Source organism: Canis lupus, chromosome 16, assembly GCF_048164855.1.
Source record: "Canis lupus baileyi chromosome 16, mCanLup2.hap1, whole genome shotgun sequence".
NCBI lineage: Eukaryota > Metazoa > Chordata > Mammalia > Carnivora > Canidae > Canis > Canis lupus.
The window spans coordinates 6,233,509-6,241,355 of NC_132853.1; the positions used below are offsets into that span (position 1 = coordinate 6,233,509).

Sequence of the window (7,847 nt, forward strand, 5' to 3'; positions counted from 1 at the left end):
GTTCCCAAGTAGCCTGCTTCTCCCTCTGCTTATGACTCTGCCTCTGCCTCTCTCTGTGTGTCTCTCAGGAATAAGTAAAATCTTTTTAAAAATCTTAAAATGCACTTATATTTTTATTTTATTTTTAGAAAGAGAGAGTGCTTGAGTATGAGTGGCAGGGGGTGTTAGTGGTGGGTGGCAGAGGTAGAGAGAGAAAGAAAATCTTAAGCAGTTTCTTTTTTATTTTTTATTTTTCTTAAGCAGTTTCTATGCCCATCATACAGCCTGACTGTACACTCCTCTGGGGCTTGATTTCATGACCCTGAGATCTTGATCAGAGCCAAAATTAAGTGTCCCAGATGTTTAACCGAATGAACCATCGAGGCTCCCCTATCCTTTGTGGATAGAAATGCAAACATTCTGTTAGGAATTTTTAACAGAATAAAAACTTAACGGGACGCCTGGGTGGCTCAGCGGTTGAGCGTCTGCCTTTGGCTCAGGTTGTGATCCCGGAGTCCTGGGATCGAGTCTCACATCAGGCTCCCTGCATGGAGCCTGCTTCTCCCTCTGCCTGTGTCTCTGCCTCTCTCTCATGAATGAATGAATGAATGAATGAATGAATGAATAAATAAATAAATAAATAAAATCTTTAAAAAAAGAAGAAAAACTTAACAAAATACATTGAATTCTCAATAGAATAGACCACAGAGTCCATGGTAACTTGTTACAGAAGTCTGAGGAAGTGAAAACAATAGTCTGTATAGGAAGTTCTAGGGAATCTACAAAAAAGCTTCTCAAACTAATGAGTGAGTTTAGCAAGATTTCAGGATACAAGTAAATAAAGGCAATTAAAAGTAAATAATAATTTGTTATAAATTAATTTTATTAGCGGTGACTTCCTGGCTTAGTAGAGCACGTGACTCTTGATCTTGGGTTTGTGAACGGGAGGCCTACATTAGGTGTAGAGATTACTTAAATAAATACAATCTAAAAAATTAATTTTGTTATTATAAATAATAACAAAATTTAAAAGAATGGTATCTCTGCACTGAGGAGGGCACTTGATTGAATGAGCACTGGGTGTTAGGCTATATGTTGGCAAATAGAAAGTAAATAAAAACAAATGTAAAAAAACAAAACAAAACCGGTATCTCTGTATTCCAGTAACAAATAGTTGAAAATGGAAATTTAAAAATACCACTTATGATAGCAACAAAAGTATGAGATATTTGGGGATAAATCTGACTAATTATGCATAAGACTTCTACCTTGGAAACTACAAAGCATTGCTGAGTGATATTAAAGACTTAAATAAATGGAGAAGAATTTTACGTTCATGGAACAGGTGATTCAGTAGTGTTAAGGTATCGATTATTTGCAAATTGATCTATAGATTCAGTGCAGTCCCAATAAAAATCCCAGCAAAAAGAAAAATTCCAGCAACTTTTTTTGCCCTAGAAAATCACAAGCTGATTCTGAGGTTCATATGGAATGCAAAGGACCAAATGCAAAAGCTGAGACAACTTTGAAAAAGAGGAACAGAGTTAATGGAGTTACACCATCAAGGCTTATTATAATGCTACAGAATTATAGGGCTAGGGACCTGGGTGGCTCAGTGGTTGAGCATCTGCCTTCGGCTCAGGGCATGATCTTGGGGTCCTGGGAGCAAGTCCCCTCATCGGTCTCCCCTCAGGGATATTGCTTCTCCCTCTGCCTATGTCTATGCCTCTCTCTGTGTGTCTCTCATAAATAAATTAAATTAAATTAAAAAAAGAATTATAGGGCTACAGTATGAAGGAGCTTCAAGACTTATTATAAAGGTACTTACATAGTGTTCTGAGGCCAAAAAGATAGACAAAGATATCAACAAAACATAGAGTCCGTAAATAGATCCCACACATGAGATTAATTGCCAAAGGTGCCAAAGCAATTTAGTTGGAGAAAGGAGAAATCCTTGTCAACAAATGGTGCTGGCATAGTTGGATACTCATGTGGAAGTAAATGAACTTTGATCCCTACCTCACCTCATTTAAAAAAATGAACTCAACATGGATTGTAAATATTTTTAAATGGATCATAGACCTAAATGTAGAACCTAAAATTATAGAACGTGTAGGAGAAAACCTTTGTGATATTGAAATAGGCAAAAGTTTCTTAGATATGACATCAAAGGAATGTCAGACTTTATCAAAATTAAGAACTCCTGCTCTTTGAAAAACATTGTTAAGAGAATATGAGGGCAAGCCCAGGCTGGGAGAAAATATCTGTAAATCACATATTTTTAAGACTTGTACCCATTAAGACACCTATGATCAAAGAAAAGGAAAGTGTTGGCAAGAAGGTAGGGAAATTTGAATTCTTGTGTACTGTGGGTGCGAAATGTGAATGGGTATAGCCATTATGGAAAAAAGTATGGTAGTTCCTCGAAAAAATTAAAAATAGAATGGGGGCACCTGGCTGGTTTAGTCCACAGGACATGGACTCTTGATCTCTGGGTTGTAAGTTTGAACCCCATTCTAGGTGTAGAGATCATTTTAAAAAACCAAAACTCTTGGGAGGACTGGGTGGGTGGCTCAGTGGTTGAGCATCTGCCTTTGGCTCAGGGCGTGATCCCAGAGTCCTGGATCAGGCTCCGCACAGGGAGTCTGCTTCTCCCTCTTTCTATGTCTCTGTGCCTCTTTCTGTGTGTCTCTCATGAATAAATAAATAAAATCTTAAAAAAAAAACCAAAAATCTTAAAAATAAATAAATAAAAATAGAATGTTAATTCTCTATATGGCCCAGGAACTCAACTTCTAGCTATATACACAAAGCATTGAAAACAGCCTTTTATTTAATTTAAAAAATTTTTAAGTAGGCTTGATGCCCCACACGGAGCCCAATGTAGGGCTTGCACTCATGACCCTAAGATCAAGATCTGAGCTGAGGTAAAGAGTTGGACGCTCAACCAACTGAACCACACAGGTGCCCCTGAAAACAGTCTTGAAGAAATATTTTACACTCATGTTCATAGTAGCATTATTCACAACAGCCAAAAGGTGGAAGCAACACATGTTGCAACAGATGGATGGATAAACCATATATGTATGTGTGTGTATGAATATATAATATATGTATATATATTTACACACACAATGGAATATTATTCAGTATTTGAAAGGAATGAAATTCTAACTGCAGTGTGGATGAGCCTTGAAGATATCATGCTAAGTAAAATAAGGCAGTCACAAAAAGACCAATACTATATGATCCCACTTACGTGTACCTAGAGTGATGAAATTCATACAGACAGAGGGTAGAATGTGAATATCCAAGGGCAGGGGGGTGGGGAAGAAGGAGGGGGAATGACTTGTTTAGAGAGCACAAAGTTTCACTTTTACAAAACAAAAAGAGTTCCTGAGATTGTTGGCACAACTTTGTGAATATACTTTATACTATTGAGCCTTACACTTAAAAATGGTTAAGATGGTTAATTTTATGCTATGTTTATTTTACCACAGTTGAAAATAAAAATCAAATAGATTTGTATCCAAGAAATCTAAAGAATTCTCAAGACTCAATTTCAGTAAGAAAGCAGGGAATAGGGGATCCCTGGGTGGCGCAGCGGTTTGGCGCCTGCCTTTGGCCCAGGGCGTGATCCTGGAGATCCGGGATCGAGTCCTGCGTCGGGCTCCCGGTGTATGGGGCTTGCTTCTCCCTCTGCCTCTCTCTCTCTCTCTCTGTGACTATCATAAATAAATAAAAAAATAAATAAAAAGAAAGCAGGGAATATAATTAAAAAATGAGCAGTAGATTTAAATAGATAACTTTTCCAAATGACATATATGAATGGCAAACAGAAGATACTCAACATCATTAGTCTTAAGGAAATGCATATTAAAACTACAATAAGAGGGTGCGCCGGGGTAGCTCAACTGTTGAGTGTCTGCTTTCAGCTCAGGGCGTGGTCCTGAGTACCAAGATTGAGTCCCACATCAGGCTTCCCTCAGGGAGCCAGCTTCTCCCAATACCTATGTCTCTGCCACTCTCTCTGTGTCTCTTATGAATAAATAAATAAAATCTTAAAAAAATAAAACTATAATAATATACCACTACTCATCTACTAGAATGTCAAAATGAAAAAGTCCAACCATACTAAGTGTTGGTGAGGATGTGCTGCAACAGGGACTTTCACACACTGCTGCTGTGTGCGTAAAAAGGCACAACCATATTGGAAAATGGTTTGACAGTTTCTTTCTTTCTTCTTTTTTAAAAGATTTTATTTATCTATTTGACACAGAAAAGAGGGAGAGAGCACAGCAGGGGGAGCAGCAGAAGGAGAAGGAGAAGCAGAGGGAGAGGGAAAAGCAGGCTCCCTGCTCAGCAGGACTCAATGTCAATGTCGTCAGATCGATGCGTCCTAGGATCATGACCTGAGCCAAAGGCAGATGTTTGACTGAGCCATCAAGGCACACTGGTTTGGCAGTTTCTTAAAAATTTAAAATTCATCCAGCCATTCCACTCCAAGAAAAAAGAAAGCATATGTCCATATATAAAGTCTTGTGCATGGATGTTCATAGCAGCTGTAGTTGAATAGCAACAAATAGAAACAACCCAAATACTCATCAACAGGTGAATGGATAAGCTATGGTATATTCATAAAATGGAATCTACACAGCAATAAAAAGGAATGAAGTGAGGTTGCTGGGCTAGCTCAGTCCATAGAACATGGGGCTCTTGCTCTCAGGGTTGTCAGTTCAAGCCCCAAGTTTGGTGTAGAGATTACTTATAAATAATATCTTTTATAAACAAACAAACAAACAAACAAACAAACAAATAAATGTAGTGAAGTGCTGATACATGCTATGTAGCATGCACGAATCTCAAAATAATTATGCTGAGTGACCGAAGCCAGATAAAAACAAGTACAGAGGGAAGCCTGAGTGGCTCAGCGGTTAAGCATCTGCCTCCAGCTCAGGTCATGATCCTGAAGACCCAGGATCAAGTCCCACATCAGGCTCCCAGCATGGAGCCTGCTTCTCCCTCTGCCTGTGTCTCTGCCTTTCTCTCTCAGTGTCTTTCATGAATAAATAAATAAAATTTATATTAAAAAAAACGAGCACAGAGCCTATGTTCCCTTTTATACACAATTATAGAAAATGCAAACTAATCTACAGTGATGGAAAGCAGATCAGTGGTTGCTTGGATGGGGGGGAGGTGAGGGCGTGCAAAAAGAGGAAGAAATCAGAAGCTACAAAAGGGCAGGAAGAATCTTTTGAGGGATATGCTTACTATTTTAATTGTGGTGATGGTTTCAGAGTTCTATACACACACACATGCACACACACACATCTAAACACTTGTAAGCGTATCCTTTAAACATGGGAAGCTGATGGAACATCAAATATATCTCAAAGTTGGTAGAATTGTATAAAAGTGAAACCAGTGGGGGAAGCTGAGTGAGGGGTACAAAGGATCTCTCTGTACTATCTTTGTAGCTTCCTGGGAGCTTACAGTATTTCGATATAGAAAGTTAAATACAAATTAACAAAATTGTATTAGTACTTGTTAAATTGTTCTTTTTTTTAAGATTTTATTTATTTATTCATGAGAACACAGAGAGGGGAGAGAGAGATGCAGAGACACAGGCAGAGGGAGCAGCAGGCTCCACGCAGGGAGCCCGACACAGGACTCGATCCTGGGTTTCCAGGATCACACTCTGGGCTGAAGGCAGCGCTAAACCGCTGAGCCACCCAGGGATCCCCTTTACTGACTTATCTTATGTGTCTCCTTCACGAAAATATCAATGCTTCAAGGGCAGGGATTTTTGTCTGTTTTGTTCACATCTAAGTTCCCAATACTAGAAAATACCTGGCACATCCTAGACACTCAATGAATTTCTCAAATGAATGAATGCTTATTTCCTGTCCCACAAGTGTGTTTGTCTCTTTCTTGTTGATTTAAGAACTCTTTATATGTTAGGAAGATTCACATGTTATCACAAAGGGTGCATATGTTTTCCTGTTGGCGTTTATCTTTTACTTTGCCATATAGAGATTTTAAATTTTATGTAGTTATTTATCTGTCTTATCTTTCATGGCTTCTTGTGTCTTCCTTCCCTAAGGTTATAAACATTTTTCTATATATTTCTTCTAATCCTATAGATTTTCCCTTATAGAACTTCAATTCATCTATAACTTATTTTTCTGTCAGATGTGAGATAGAAATAGAACTGTCTTTTTTTTTTTTTTTAAAGATTTTATTTATTTATTCATGATAGTCACAGAGAGAGAGAGGGGGGCAGAGATACAGGCAGAGAGAGAAGCAGGCTCCATGCATCGGAAGCCCGACGTGGGATTCGATCCCGGGTCTCCAGGATCGCGCCCTGGGCCAAAGGCAGGCGCCAAACCGCTGCGCCACCCAGGGATCCCAGAACTGTCTTTTTCTTAAATGCTAGCCAACCGTCTACAATTTTCTTAACATATCATTTTTCTTCCTAACCAACATTTTATTTAACTTTTTAAAAGATTTTATTTATTTGAAAGACAGAAAGAGAGAGAGAGAGAGAGAGAGAGAGAGAGAAAGCATGAGCACGGTGTGGGGAAGAGGGAGAAGCAGACTCTCACTGAGCAGGGAGCCTGCTGGAGAATTTGATTTTGGAACTCGGGATCATGACCTGAGCCAAAGGCAGATGCTCAACCGAGAGAGCCACCCAGGCGCCCAACATTTTATTTTATTTTTTAAAGATTTTATTGATTTGACAGGGTGCATGAGCAGGAGGAGCAGCAGGTGGAGGGAGTAAGGAGAAGCAGGCTCTCTGATGAGCAAGGAGCTCAACTCAGGCTTGATCCCTGGATCCTGGGTTCATGACCTGAGCCCAAAGCAGATGCTCAATGAATTGAGCCACCCAGGAGCCCCTAACCAACATTTTAAAGGACTGGCTGGGGCAGCCCGGATGGCTCAGCGGTTTAGCGCCGCCTGCAGTCCAGGGTGTGATCCCGGAGACCTGGGATCAAGTCCCACGTTGAGCTCCTTGCATGGAGCCTGCTTCTCCCTTTAAAAAAAAAAAAGGACTGGCTGATATTCTTTTTACCTGGAAAAATATTCCTTTCCTGTTGTGCAGTTATGACATTTATTTATTTATTGCATTTCATACGAGAACTTAATCTTCGTATTCTACAGAAACATTTAGCTAGCTCAACACATAGCACACAAGTGGGAGCAACAATCTGGGATTGGTGAATAAAGGAAGACTTTATCTGTGTGCGGGCTTCATGGAGCAGAGAAGTCCTGAGAGCTGGAGGGGGGTTTTGAGGTTTCCCAGTCCAGCGATAAACTTTTCACCCATCAGTGAATAAATTTTAAAAATAAGGGCAATTTTGCACATTTGCACACGTACATGTAGGGAAAATCGTTGTAAGGCTGCCAACGGTCTTTCCTTGGGAAGGCTCCTGAAATCCTGGCTTTCTCCTTATTTTGTTCCGATGTGGTAAATTTCACGTTCATCCACTCCAAAAGCCCAGGAAACCCTGAACTGTCGTCCTGCTCCTCCATCTGCTAGATCTTGAACCACAGTCCTCCAGCCGACTGCCGCTGCGGGAGCCGCTGCCCTAGGCGGGGAGGACCCCGCAGTGAAAGACCAGCCGGAGGCCCGAGCCGCGGAGCAGGGAAGGTGCACGTTCCCGACACAATGTCGCCACCGCATAAGGCCGCCAAGGACCGGGTGAGGCCGAGCACAGGGTGAGAGCTACGTTGCACAGACGGAAACTGAGGCCCAGCGAAGCGCCAAGAACAGGCCTCGGGCACAGCGACAGCGCGGTCACCCGCGCGCCGGGACTCGGGCTGCAGAACCAGGGAAGGGGGGGGGGGGGCCGCGCGGCGTCGGCGGG

General features: G+C 41.0%; 1 long non-coding RNA gene across 1 annotated transcript; it reads right to left on the reverse strand.

Moving 5' to 3' along the window:
* Positions 1 to 3,439: 3,439 nt before the first annotated feature.
* Positions 3,440 to 7,844, reverse strand: LOC140605836 (uncharacterized). The gene is made up of 2 exons (XR_012008358.1): positions 7,358 to 7,844; positions 3,440 to 3,704 (listed from the first exon to the last, which is right to left on the reverse strand). It is a non-coding gene; the product is annotated as an uncharacterized lncRNA (long non-coding RNA).
* Positions 7,845 to 7,847: the final 3 nt, after the last annotated feature.